Genomic DNA, 14746 nt, shown 5'->3' with positions numbered 1-14746 from the left:
CCCTCTTTAGTGTTGACTTAAGGACAACAGAATTCTCTTTGCACAAGTCTTTGTATTTCATTGAAAAAGTTAAAATTTCCTTTCTCTGGAACATTATAAGAGAATGGACTCTATCATTAACTAATAGGTGTGTTAAATCTAAAGTACATCAAAAATTGTGTTCTGATTTCTTTTTTTAAAAAAAGCTGAAAACAAACATTACAGATTCAGTGACTCATCCTTCAGAAAAATCGGCTATTTTGGTGATTGTATTATTTTTCTAAGTTTTTTTTCACCAAAATGAAAAACTGCAGAGAAAGTGTTGCTACTTTTACAAGTCAGCCATAGAAGAGAAAAACATGACATAGAAATAAAATGAGCATCTATAATTCCCAAGATAAAAATACACTGATGTTTCACTGATCTTATGCATCCCTTTTCCTAAATTCAAGAGATAACTGTGGTTCATGACTTTTGTTTATATTCTTTTAGAAATCTTGAACTAGGTTCCATGGGTTTTTCAACTAGCATATATAATTAGTAAAATTTCCTTTTCTTGAAAATTTACTACTTTTCTGCCTTTTAAAACTTTCTAGGCAACCCTAAATTGTTTGACTAATAAGATGGGATCTATTTTCCTAAAGAACTATCTTACAGCAGAGGTGTTGTATGATCTCTGTCAATTACCACAAATAAGTAAATTGATAGTTTTTATTCTAGATACAGAACGGACACTGGTCCTAAAGAGCTATTGGATGGGTATTGTGAAAAGTTGTCATTGACAAATAAGCCTGTTTCCCTAAACAAATATGTAGATTACATAAATGAAAATATTTTGTATGGTTAATATATCAGTTATTGAATTGCTACCATCAGTATTAATAATAATGAAGTATTGATAGCATTAGCAGTGATTCTCTTAATTACCCCATATACTCCCATTAGGATTAAGCAACCAACTTCTATATTCCCAGTTGAAGCACGGATAAGCAATATACCAGCAATACTATGTAGGTGTGTGGTATGCCCAAAATATTTTTTAAAGGACATATCATTTTATAATTCTAACTTGGTAAAAGTATATCCATTTATTTTATAATTCTCAGTATTTACTCAGTCCTAGAATTGTGATTGGTTTTAAAATGGTATTTTACTTTTATTTTCAAGCAAATATAATTCAAATTTTAACACAATTTTGAAAAAAATTGGGACTCTGATGTTCACCATGCAAATCTTATTTTCACTAGAATATAAAATAATTCCCTATATTTACATGTTACTATTGAGGCATTTGGTAAAATAATCATGCTAACTTATTTGCTTCATTTGTAACATACTCTCCAAAATATATATATATACTTTGGCATTTGAGAAAGCAGCAGAAGCAGGAATTTTACCTTCACCTTTACCTAGTCTTTCTCCCCGTAAGCAGAAGAGGAGAAGGTCATAAAAACTTTATACCCATAAAAACTTTATACTCAGGAAAGGAGAATCCTGTCCTCAAAGACATCAATAAAAATCTGAACAAATAGACTTTTCTAAGTTTCCTGCACTTTATTAACATTTGATCCTACCTGTGTACAAAACATAGTTCTGCACAACCCTCCACCCTTTATCAAACCTAAGTATAAAAATACACAGGTCTCCCTATTTCTTTGGGTCTTCATTTTCTGAAGACTACTGTGTCATTAAAACTTGCATTAAATAAATTTCTATAATTTACTCATTAATCTGATAGGTGTCTCAGTTATGAACCTAGAAATGTGTGAGAATTTTTCTCCCATATAATTGGATTTTTTTCTAAAAATTTATGTCCTATTACATAACACTTGTAAAGGGGCAGAAGAGAAGAATCACTGTTTTATAAGATGTCATGGTCATGCTTCACAAAAAACATTACTGCACAAACTGTATACTGCACTATTTTAGTAAAAAAAAAAAGTGCTCCAAAGGAGAAATGGCTTCAGGTACAAGAAAGAAATGAGGTAGAAGGTGTTTGAAAATATCCTCTGGGAACTATTGGATCCCTCATATTTTTCCCTCTTGGCTCATATATAAAGGTTTGAGCTGGGCTTTGGGCCAAGGCAAAGACTAATATCAGAACAGGGAAGCAGAAGTACACTCTGAATGCAGATAAAAATCAATGGGATGGCCAAAAATAATTCCAGAAAAAGATAACTTGAACAGATAAAGAATGGAAAAGAAATAAGAAAAAAAAAAGTTGTGAAAGAATTAGTTCCAAAAGAATTTCCAGACAAGGTATTTGATTGAGCTCCCTCAAAGAGTGTCAGTTCTGCTATAACACTTGTTTAGGGAATTTGCCCCAACACAATTGTTATCTTAAGAAACAAATTTAGCGTAACACAGATTTTTGATTTGCTTATATGTGATTTCATTGGTGAGAAATACCGGTAACTGCAGAAAACCTACCTGAACTAAGTTTTTCAGGAAACACACACACACACACACACACACACACATACACACGCACACATACTCCTACCAACCACCTCAGTTCACAGTTTGTTTTGAGCCACCTCCATCCACACATATTGTGTTACAACTTTCTACTTCATTAACCTTCCTACCACCATTCAAAATTAGTCAGAGTTGCAAAACTTTCAATTTCATGGCATACTTTAGACCTTTTAAAATGTTAACTACCATATTTATACACATATACTATATAATTTTATATATAAAGACATACAATAAGTCTATTTTTATATACTTTTAACCATTTAACATGTGCAAAAGCTATTTTTAATTGGATTCCAATTTTTTAATGTTACTTAAAGTTTTTGAGGTTCATGTTCATACTATTTTCCCCAAAGTTTTCAAATTTTTATTGTGTGATTTTGCATAAAACTAGATTTTTAGGAACAAAAAATTTAGGAACTATAACAGAATTGACTGCCGAAAATAAATGTGTAATTCTAATGCTATGTAAATGATTCAATGAAATTCATTCATTCTTAAGATATTTATTTAGTACTTCCTATGTAAGAAACATGGTGAGTTAGGCAATATTTTGTTCATCCAATACTACCAAACCAATAGGATTTTGAAAAAAGCATGAAAAAGGCATAAAAACATAAAACTGTAAAATCATAGATCGAATCATTGAATTCTGACTAAATTTCATGTGAAATAGAATACTAGCAAATGAATGGAATTAAAATATAAAGAAAATTAGCTATCATATTCAGGTCAGATTATTCTTAAAATACTAATATTTCAGCACTAGGTATCACTATCATGTTATAGGTACAATTATATAAGCAACAAAAGAAAAACAGCATGACCTAACCCAAGTGGCTCTTGATAAAATTCAAATTCCATTTTTTTTTTTATTGTAAACAAATGGGATACATGTTGTTTCTCTGTTTGTACATAGAGTAAAGGCATACCATTTGTGTGATCATAAATTTACATAGGGTGATGTTGGTTGATTCATTCTCTTATTTTTCCCCATCCCCCCACCCCTCCTATCCCTCTTTTCCCTCTATACAGTCCTTCCTTCCCCCATTCTTGCCCCCCTCCCTAACCTGTACTCTAACCCTACAACTAAACCCTCCCATGCCCCATTATGTATCATCATCCACTTATCAGCGAGATCATTCTTCCTTTGGTTTTTTGAGATTGGCTTATCTCACTTAGCATGATATTCTCCAATTTCGTCCATTTGCCTGCAAATGCCATAATTTTATCATTCTTTATGGCTGAGTAATATTCCATTGTATATATATGCCACATTTTCTTTATCCATTCATCAACTGAAGGGCATCTAGGTTGGTTCCACAATCTGGCTATGGTGAATTGAGCAGCAATGAACATTGATGTGGCTGTATCTCTGTAGTATGCTGATTTTAAGTCCTTTGGGTATAGGCCAAGGAGTGGGATAGCTGGGTCAAATGGTAGTTCCATTCCAAGTTTTCTAAGGAATCTCCATACTGCCTTCCAGAGTGGCTGCACTAATTTGCAACCCCACCAGCAATGTATGAGTGTACCTTTTTCCCCACATCCTCGCCAACACCTGTTGTTGCTTTTATTCATGATAATCGCCATTCTGATTGGGGTGAGATGGAATCTTAGGGTGGTTTTGATTTGCATTTCTCTTATTACTAGAGATGTTGAACATTTTTCCATATGTTTGTTGATTGCTTGTAGGTCTTCTTCTGTGAAGTGTCTGTTCATTTCCTTAGACCATTTGTCGATTGGGTTATTTATAGTCTTGGTGTAGAGTTTTTTGAGTTCTTTATAGATTCTGGAGATTAGTGCTCTATCTGAAGTATGATTGGCAAAGATTTTCTCCCACTCTGTAGGCTCTTTCTTCGCATTGCTGATAGTTTCCTTTGCTGAGAGAAAGCTTTTTAGTTTGAATCTATCCCAGTTGTTGATTCTTGCTTTTATTTCTTGTGCTATGGGAGTCCTGTTGAGGAAGTCTGGTCCTAAGCCAACAAGTTGAAGATCTGGACCTACTTTTTCTTCTATAAGATGCAGGGTCTCTGGTCTGATTCCGAGGTTCTTAATCCATTTTGAGTTTAGTTTTGTGCACGGTGAGAGATACGAGTTTAGTTTCATTTTGTTGCATATGGATTTCCAATTTTCCCAGCACCATTTGTTGAAGAGGCTATCTTTTCTCCATTGCATATTTTTGGCCCCTTTGTCTAGTATGAGAAAATTATATTTATTTGGGTTTGTGTCCGTGTCCTCTATTCTGTACCATTGATCTACCTGTCTATTTTGGTACCAATACCATGCCGTTTTTGTTACTATTGCTTTGTAGTACAGTTGAAGTTCTGGTATTGCAATACTCCCTGCTTCATTTTTCCTGTGAAGGATTGCTTTAGCAATTCTGGGTTTCTTATTCTTCCAGATGAATTTCATGATTGCTTGTTCTACTTCTGTAAGGTACATCGTTGGGATTTTAATTGGAATTGCATTGAATCTGTATAGCACTTTTGATAGTATGGCCATTTTGACAATATTAATTCTGCCTATCCAGGAACATGGGAGATCTTTCCATCTTCTAAGGTGTTCTTTAATTTCTTTCTTTAGTGTTCTCGTAGTTCTCATTGTAGAAGTCTTTCACCTCTTTTGTGAGATTGATTCCCAAGTATTTTATTTTTTTCCAGGCTATTGTGAATGGGGTAGTTTTCCTAACTTCTCTTTCTGAAGATTCATCACTTATGTATAAAAATGCATTAGATTTATGAGCATTGATCTTGTATCCCGCTACTTTACTAAATTCATTTATGAGTTCTAAGAGTTTTCTGGTGGAATTTCCTAGTTCCTCTAAGTATATAATCATATCATCAGCAAATAGGGATAGTTTGAGTTCTTCTTTTCCAATTCGTATCCCTTTAATTTCTTTGGTCTGTCTAATTGCTCTGGCTAGAGTTTCAAGGACGATATTGAATAGGAGTGGTGAGAGAGGGCATCCCTGCCTTGTTCCAGATTTTAGGGGGAATGCTTTCAGTTTTTCACCATTAAGAATGATATTAGCCATGGGCTTAGCATAGATGGCCTTTACAATGTTAAGGAACGTTCCCACTATCCCTACTTTTTCTAGTGTTTTGAGCATGAAGGGGTGCTGTATTTTATCAAATGCTTTTTCTGCATCTATCGAAATAATCATGTGATTCTTGACTTTAAGTCTGTTGATATGGTGAATTACATTTATTGATTTCCTGATATTGAACCAACCTTGCATCCCTAGGATGAAACCCACTTGATCATGGTGCACTATCTTTTTAATATGTTTTTGTATGCGATTTGCTAAAATTTTGTTGAGAATTTTTGCGTCGATGTTCATTAAGGATATTGGTCTGAAATTTTCTTTCCTCATGTGTCTCTGTCTGGTTTAGGTATCAGGGTGATATTGGCTTCGTAGAATGAGTTTGGGAGGGTTCCCTCCTCTTCTATTTCATGGAATACTTTGAGAAGTATTGGAATGAGCTCTTCTTTAAAGGTTTTGTAGAACTCGGCTGAGAAACCATCAGGTCCTGGACTTTTCTTTGTTGGTAGGCTATTGATGACTTCTTCTATTTCATTACTTGAAATTGGTCTATTTAAATTGTGTATGTCCTCCTCGTTCAGTTTAGGCAATTCATATGTCTCTAGAAACCTGCTGATGTCTTCAAAATTTTCTATTTTGTTGGAGTATAGATTTTCAAAATAGCTTCTAATTATGTTTTGTATTTCAGTCGTGTCTGTTGTGATATTTCCTTGTTCATTCCGAATTTTGGTGATTTGGGTTTTCTCTCGTCTTCTCTTTGTTAGTGTGGCTAAAGGTTTATCAATTTTGTTTATTTTTTCGAAGAACCAACTATTTTGTCAATTTTTTGTATTGTTTCTTTTGTTTCAATTTTATTGATTTCAGCTCTGAGTTTAACTATTTCCTGTCTTCTACTACTTTTGGTGTTGGTCTGTTCTTCTTTTTCTAGGGCTTTGAGCTGTAGTGTTAGGTTGTTTATTTGTTGAGTTTTGCTTCTTTTATTGAATGTGCTCCATGAAATAAATTTTCCTCTAAGTACCGCTTTCATAGTGTCCCAGAGATTTTGATATGATGTTTCTTTGTTCTCGTTTACCTCTAAGAATTTTTTAATTTCCTTCCTAATATCTTCTGTTATCCATTCATCATATAAGAGCATATTGTTTAATCTCCAGGTGTTGGAGTAGTTTCTGTTTTTTACTCTTTCATTTATTTCTAACTTCAATCCATTATGATCTGATAGAATACAAGGTAGTGTCTCTATCTTCTTGTATTTGCTAACATTAGCTTTGTGGCATAATATATGGTCTATTTTAGAGAAGGATCCATGTGCTGCTGAGAAGAAAGTGTATTCGCTCTTGGTTGGATGGTATATTCTATAAATGTCTGTTAAGTCTAAATTATTGATTGTGTTATTGAGATCTATGGTTTCTTTGTTCAATTTTTGTTTGGAAGATCTGTCCAGTCGTGAGAGAGGCGTGTTAAAATCACCTAGTATTATTGTATTGTGGTCTATTTGGTTTCTGAGATTGAGAAGGATTTGTTTGACATACAAGGGTGAGCCACTGTTTGGGGCATAGATATTTATGATTGTTATGTCTTGCTGATTTATTCTTCCCTTAAGCAGTATGAAATGTCCTTCTTTATCCCTTCTGATTAACTTTGGCTTGAAGTCCACTTTATCTGAAATGAGGATGGATACCCCAGCTTTTTTTCTGGGTCCATGTGCATGGTAAGTTTTTTCCCATCCTTTCACCTTTAGTCTTTGGGTATCTCTTTCTAAGAGATGAGTCTCTTGCAGGCAACATATTGTTGGATCTTTCTTTTTTATCCAATCTGCCAGTCTATGTCTTTTGATTGATGAATTCAGGCCATTAATATTCAGAGTTATTATTGAGATATGATTTGTATTCCCGGTCATTTGACTCATTTTATTCATTTATTTGTTTATTTTTGACACGACTTGGTTCCTCTTTATTTGAGAGTTCCTTTAGGATAGCTCCTCCCTTTGCTGATTTGCTTCTTTGTTTTTCATCTCTTCTTCATGGAATATTTTGCTGAGAATGTTCTGTAATGCTGGCTTTCTTTTTGTAAATTCTTTTAGCTTTTGTTTATCATGGAAGGATTTTATTTCGTCGTCAAATTTGAAGGTAAGTTTTGCTGGGTATAAGATTCTTGGTTGGCATTCATTTTCTTTTAGGGCTTGAAAAATGTTATTCCAGGCCCTTCTAGCTTTTAAGGTCTGGATTGAAAAATCTGCTGATATCCATATTGGTTTCCCCCTGAATGTAATTTGGTTCTTTTCTCTCACAACCTTTAAGATTCTGTCTTTATTTTGTATGTTAGGTATTTTCATTATAATGTGCCTTGGTGTGGGTCTGTTGTAATTTTGTGTATTTGGAGTCCTATAAGCCTCTTGGACTTGATTTTCCATTTCATTATTCAGATTTGGGAAATTTTCTGAAATTATCTCATTGAATAGGTTGTTCATTCCTTTGGTTTGTTTCTCTAAGCCTTCCTCAATCCCAATAATTCTCAAATTTGGCCTTTTCATGATATCCCATAGTTCTTGGAGATTCTGTTCATGATTTCTTACCATCTTCTCTGTTTGTTCGACTTTGTTTTTGGGGTTAAATATTTTGTCTTCAATATCTGAGGTTCTGTCTTCCAGGTGTTCTATCCTATTGGTTGTGCTTTCTATGGAGTTCTTAATTTGGTTTATTGTTTCCTTCATTTCAAGGATTTCTGTTTGTTTTTTTTTCAATATCTCTAACTCTTTATTGAAATGGTCTTTTGCTTCCTGTATTTGCTCTTTTAACTGTCTATTGGTGCATTCATTCAATGCCTGCATTTGCTCTTTCATTTCATCGTTTGCTTCCCTTATCATGTTGATTATGTACATTCTGAACTCCCTTTCTGACATTTCTTCTGCCATGCTGTCATTGGATTTTATTGATATAACATCCAGATTTGTTTGAGGCATTTTCTTCCCTTGTTTTCTCGTGTCGTTCAGGTATCAGTGGATTGCAGAGATGTTGCAGATTTCCTCTATTGACTTATGATGTCCCTGAAGATTGCTAGTGTATCCCTTCTTATCCTTCAGTAGCCTGAAGTCTTAGAGGAAGTTGATACTGCGGTGTTCCCCTAGGAAGCTGCCTCTCTAGGGGTAGTGGTCTTCAGGTGGGGTATATTCCCTGCTAGTGGGCAGAGGTGACTCTACTTGTTGACCAATGGTCATCCAAAGGGGAACTAGACTGTGGGCTGAGGCAAGGCCTGTTTGGGCCTTTGTTTCTGGTTTTACCATCCTTGTGGGAAAACCTCACCCGGCGGGGAAGACTCACCCGTTGGGGAGGTCTCGCTGGTCAGTTCCCCTCCTAGAGGTTCCCCTCAGTCCACAACTTCCGCCTGGGCAGGGCAGCCTTCCCAGGCAATGTTTCCAGGGGCCTGGACCTACCTCCTGGGCCTGGGAGCCCTGCCCTTTGCGGACGAGTCTCCTTAGGTAGCCCCTCCTCAGAGAAGCTGCCCGCAGTCCTGGAACCTTTGCTCCGCCCCTCAACTTGTCTCTGTGTAGTTCTTTCAAGAAAAGGTGCCTAGGTCCCCGGACCAGACCGTGCTATGCACCTAATCGCCTGGCTATGCGACCCGTCCTCTGAGCAGTCACTTGGAGCCTCGTACATATGCTCCAAGCCCCAGTGACCCGCCGCTCGCTTCTTCCTCCAGGCAGCCACCTGGTGTTCTGTGTGGGCGCTTGGAGACCAAGCAACTCACCGCGCACCTCCACCTCCTCAGGACAGCCCCCTCCCCGTTGTTCAGGCAGTTGCTGAGTCCAAATAGCTCGCTGCCCAACTCTTTCTCTGGCAGCCACCGGAGCCCTGGCAGATTGCTCCAAAACCAAGCGGTGTGCTGCGCGGCCTCCTCTGCAAAGTTCCCCGCTTTCCGAGTTCACTGCTCCAGTGGGGGGAGGGGTGTTTTGCCTCCTGGGCAAGGCAGCCTTCCCTGGCAGCGTTCCCAGGGGCCCAGACCTACCTCCTGGGCCTGGGAGCCTCACCCTTCGCAGACGAGTCTCCTTAGGTTGTCCCTCCTTAGAGAAGCTGCCCGCAGTCCTGGAACCATCGCTCCGCCGTTTTTTCGCTCTGTTTTTTCGCTCCGCTTTGCTGTCCGTGTTTACCGCTCCAGCGGGGGGAGGGGCTTCTTGCCGAGCAACTCTACTTCACAAAGTTCCCTGCGTTCCGGGGCTACTGCCCCATCCGGGACGCCTCCCCAGTGGGAGAAACTCACCCGGCGGCTTTGAGTTGGTCCCAAGTAACTCACTATCTCCTCTTTTGAATCTTGAGTCCTGGAGCAACATGAAATGCAGCCGCCCTCTAGTCCGCCATCTTGAAAAACCTCAAATCCCATTCTTTCTTTAAAGATAAAATATTCTAAGGGAATAAATGTCCCTGATTGATCTTACACTCATTGTTATAAATTTCCTGCTATCACTAGGAATATAATGCTCCACAGTACCCATTATCTTTTATTTCAAAAGTCTGAAAATATAAAGGTGATGAAGTAAACTTATTTTCAGCTATTATTATTAGCTATTTAGCAAGTTTCAAAATAATTTACTTAACAATAACAATAGAAGAGAAACAAAAAATATTAATATATTCAGTGCACATGCCAAATGACTGCTGTTGTCAGGTACCACAATGATGGACTATTTAATGCAGGAAGACCTCACTAACAATAGCAGTCAAAGAAAAGAAAAGGAAATAAAGACAAGCTTGGATTATACTTTTAGAAAGAAACTGAACATCTTTACAGAAACATATGTAGAATGTATAAATACTATATTACTGAAAGAATTATTAATATTAATAATTATTTTTTTCCACCTGAAATAACACTCAGGTGGCACAAGGAATTAAAATATATTTAATAATGTGCATCTGGAAAATTAACAATATAAATAACCAAGAAACTTTTGTAGGGAGAGAAGGTATATTAACACATATTTAAATAATGAAAACTGAATGATCATAATAGTTCACTAACATGCAAGCATATAAACAAAAGTGGAAAAATGTAACATAGAACATTCACAAATATAACAAACGTTTTACATGTGATGAATAAGGCACCAAGCCAATAAGGAAAATGCTTTGTTTAGTAGATGCTAATAGGGAAGTAAAAAGTTGTCAAAGAATCAGTATGTCTTTAATTCTCATACTAACCAGAATAATTTCTAGGTGAATTAAAGTGCTAAACTATGTTGAAAAATCATAAAAATCATAGAAGAAAAGTATTAGCAGATAGTTTTCTAAGCAAAAATGTTAATAAACTAAAAAATATCATGTTAAGAAAATAGCAAAATAGAAGATAAACCAAGAAATAGAAGACAAATTGATCTCTTAAACATGAAGAACCATTCAATTAGATTTTTAAAAGACAACATTAAGATCACAATAGAAAAAAATGGGCCAGACGTCAATCAGTTATAAAATAATAAATACAATGAACATATACATATAAAACTTTACTATTAACCAATACAAATAAAAAAGAATCAAACAGCTTTTCATTTACTAAATTAGCAAATACTTAATTGTTTTAAAATATTGAATCTCACTGACACTGTAATAAGACAGGCCTTCTCATTTTCTACTAGTATGGTGTTATATTCACTAGGTCTGCTGTAACAATGCACTACATAATATGTGGGTTAAACAACAGAAATTTATTTTCTCACAGTTCTGGAGGCTTGAAGTCCAAGATTAAGGTGCTGGCAGAACTGGTGTCTTCTAGTGCTTATGATCTTGGCCTGTACATGGCAAATTTTCCCCCTTGTCTTTGCATGGTTGTCCCCCTCTGGGTATGCCCTAATCTCCTCTTCCATAAAGACACTACTCATATTGCATAGGGACTACTTTAATGACTTCAGTTTACCTTAATTACCTCCCTAAAGCCCTTATCTCCAAGTACACATTCTGAGGCACTGGGAGTTAAGACCTCTACACACAAACTTTGAGGGGAAATTCAGTCCATACAGGTGTCAAATGAAAAATGTGACAAGGAAGACATTACTCAAGCCTATTACAATAAGGAAAAGAGGTCAAAGTTTAGACTCAGCTCAACTGCACTAAAAAAAAAATCAACTGGGGCATTTTAAGAGCTGAAGTAGGGGATCTTCAGTATCTATGTTTTCTAATTAACTGTGTCCAAAGGGAAAACCAATTCTTTCCTGTCTTCAGTACAACTTTTGCAACTTGAAGCAAAGGGTCCACTGAAGGGATGTCAAGTTGGTAGTATGAAAATGACTAGATAAAGGTATTTATTCCATGGACAGTGGCTACAAATCTCAAAACTCTCAATGTCCTCACACACCAAGAGTCAGCATTTACCACATGCTCTAGCTTTGATAAGGTGATACAATGAAAAAAATCAACCAGTATAGATTTGTCCTCTAGAGGTTATATTAAGACTGAAGATCCAAGGCAACTAGTGTTTGCAGGCATGAGTTCAAAAGATAGTTGTATGAAACAGATTTTCTTAAAGAAGCCCAGGATTTCCACCAGGTTAAAGCCTGGTACAAGAAGTAGGAAAGAAATGAGAGGGAAACTGAGTGGATGGTCACAAGGTAACTCTGTAAGGAGATTCAGAACTGGTTGAAAAGTGCCTGGAAGGGACCAGTTAATAACTGTTTGTACAATCCTCCAAATCAAGAAAATAGAAGGACTATTGGTTTTTCTCAGATTTATATTACTTCTAGAATTGGTGGTCTCAGGAAGTCTTACCATGCTTACACAGAATATAACAAGTTAAATTTGCCATATAGGTTTAGACAATATGACAATTTTATATGTGACAATAGATAACTGTCAACCTTAAATGAACAAGATCAAGTCTCTTCCTTTTTTGCAGTGTCTAATAAACCCTTATTGACAGAGTACACCAAGAATGAGAAGGAATACATTCTGCCTGAATAAAAGATCCTAATTGGCAAATGAATTTAAACAGGGATCATTCTAAGATGCAAATCAACTCATTCCTCTCTCCCTTCAAAAGATGTGATGGTTTTTCACTGTCCATGGGATGAATTTCAAAATTTTTAGCATGGTTCATTAGGCAATTTGTCATCAGATTCTACCTATCCCTTCTACTTTGCAAACTGCAGCCACCCCTACTCCACATTCCTCCATTCTCTACACCAGACAGGATTAGGAGGCAGGACATGAGTTCACAAAGCACAGTGAAGTTTCCATCCCACAACCCTCATCCGGAATTGTAAACCATAAACCTACCTCCCTTAAGAATCAAATTCTGTGAAAGACAAAACTATTGATCCTATCCAGTACTTGCAGAGTAGATGATATGAAGGAAATATTTTTAATAAATGGGTGAACGACTACTTAAGGAGTACTTATAGTTTCCAGGGAAAGAAAAATTAGTACTTACAGGATAATTATGATTCCTCTAACATTTATTATTTTGGATTTGAAAGGAAAACTTGTGTGTTACTAAGAAAATGCCCAGAGATTCTCAGATAGCTAATACAGTTTAAGTTCCACTTTATTTTAAAAACTGACAATTAAAAAAAATAATCCATTTATGCTTTGGTTAAAATCAATTGCTTCCATCAAATTAACCTTCTAGTCATTTTCTCTTTTTTATTCAAAGAAAAGCTAGGGAAAGGACCAGTGGGGTATGATGATAATTTTCAAATTAGATACAGTATCATTTATGTCTATTAGGAAACATTTGGGTATATGAGTATAAGCCCACACACAGAGATGTACATTCACAGCCCAAATAGAAAGCAAAATACAGCAAATAAGGGAAAAATTTTTAAATACAAAAATATAGTTGCATTTTTTGAGTGGACTGATTAATCCAATCAATCCCCTTCACTGTCCATCTCCTTACCCCCCAAATTATACCATTCTGCCTACCTTGACTGTGTGATGTTCTCTACTGATGGGAAACAAAGCCCATGGCTAAATCTATGCACTCCAATCAAGGTTTATTTTTCTTGAGAGTGGCCCAACACTTAATTCTGTGTAAATCTGCCCAGCAGGCAGTTCTGTATAGTTTTTAATAGTGTAAATGTCTATTACCAGACATCTGTTTTAAACCTATCTTATTCATTCTACTTTCTCCATCTAATTGCATTATTTTGGTAAGCAGGAAAAAAAAGTAATTTAAAATGACATCTATCTGAATCAGTTCCAAACTAATTAGCTTTTTTCATCCTCAAAAGATGTAAAAACAGATGTTTTTGTTACTCTGCCCTGATACTGCATATCTTTTTACATGGGAATCAATCTGTTTAATCTTCTCCATTTTCTTTTTCTTTTAACTGGTATTACTGCTTGCAATCTTATACAGAAATGGTCTTAAAACATTTCTTCCTGCAATGCTTATGTTTCAACCACTAGTAACTTTTAGGTCTGATACTCTCTGATAAGGCAGGAGATGCAACAATGACCCAGCATTTGCAGTGGAAGGACTTATCTATGCACAAATACGGCCTCTGACAAAATTAACTTTGTGGCAAAAGATAAAAGAAAATGAAGCTAACAAATAAGTATTCAGAAATGCTGTTAGAAAACTAGAATAGATGAATGTCACAGAGCCAGGAAGAAAAACAGTTAAGGAGTTTTCAATAATGCCAAGTGATAACCATCAACATTTTCCACATTTATATTGTGTTCCACATCTTCCAAATATTTTCAAATACTTTAATATATTACCATTGATAAACTTGTAATGGGAGCAGAACAGATCAATTTTTCTGTGATAGATTAAAAAACCATCAAGGTTAAGGAATTTTAAAGAGACCAGAGAGAAAAATATGGGAATACCTAAATTGGACAGTATTTTTGTTCTGTGGTCATAGATTTTCACATGCACAAATTCTGATTTGGAGTTCCTAAGTTTCAATCTCAGACCACTCAGTATTTACTGACTCTTTGACTATCCTGGACCTCAGGATGTTCACTTATGAAAAATAGATCCTGAAAAAGCTTAAAGATTTGCAGTAAGAATTAAGTAGGTGGCATTCAATAAATTCTTGATGCTATGATTACAGTCACTAAAAGGTCAGATGATGGAAAATACAGTCACATAGTCAACATCTACTTTACCTTTCTCTGTGGATCTCTGGACACACTGAGGAACCAAGGAAATGTGTCAAGGGAATGTCCCCAGTGAAGAATGGCCAAGCAGTCTTGGAAGGACACAAATGGCCGGGTCTCAGGCCCCATTCCCTGCCACAAATGCTGAGATGGT

The sequence above is a fragment of the Sciurus carolinensis genome, chromosome 8 (genome assembly GCF_902686445.1).
Source record: "Sciurus carolinensis chromosome 8, mSciCar1.2, whole genome shotgun sequence".
NCBI classification, from domain to species: Eukaryota; Metazoa; Chordata; class Mammalia; order Rodentia; family Sciuridae; genus Sciurus; species Sciurus carolinensis.
Note: the sequence above shows the minus strand (reverse complement) of the source record.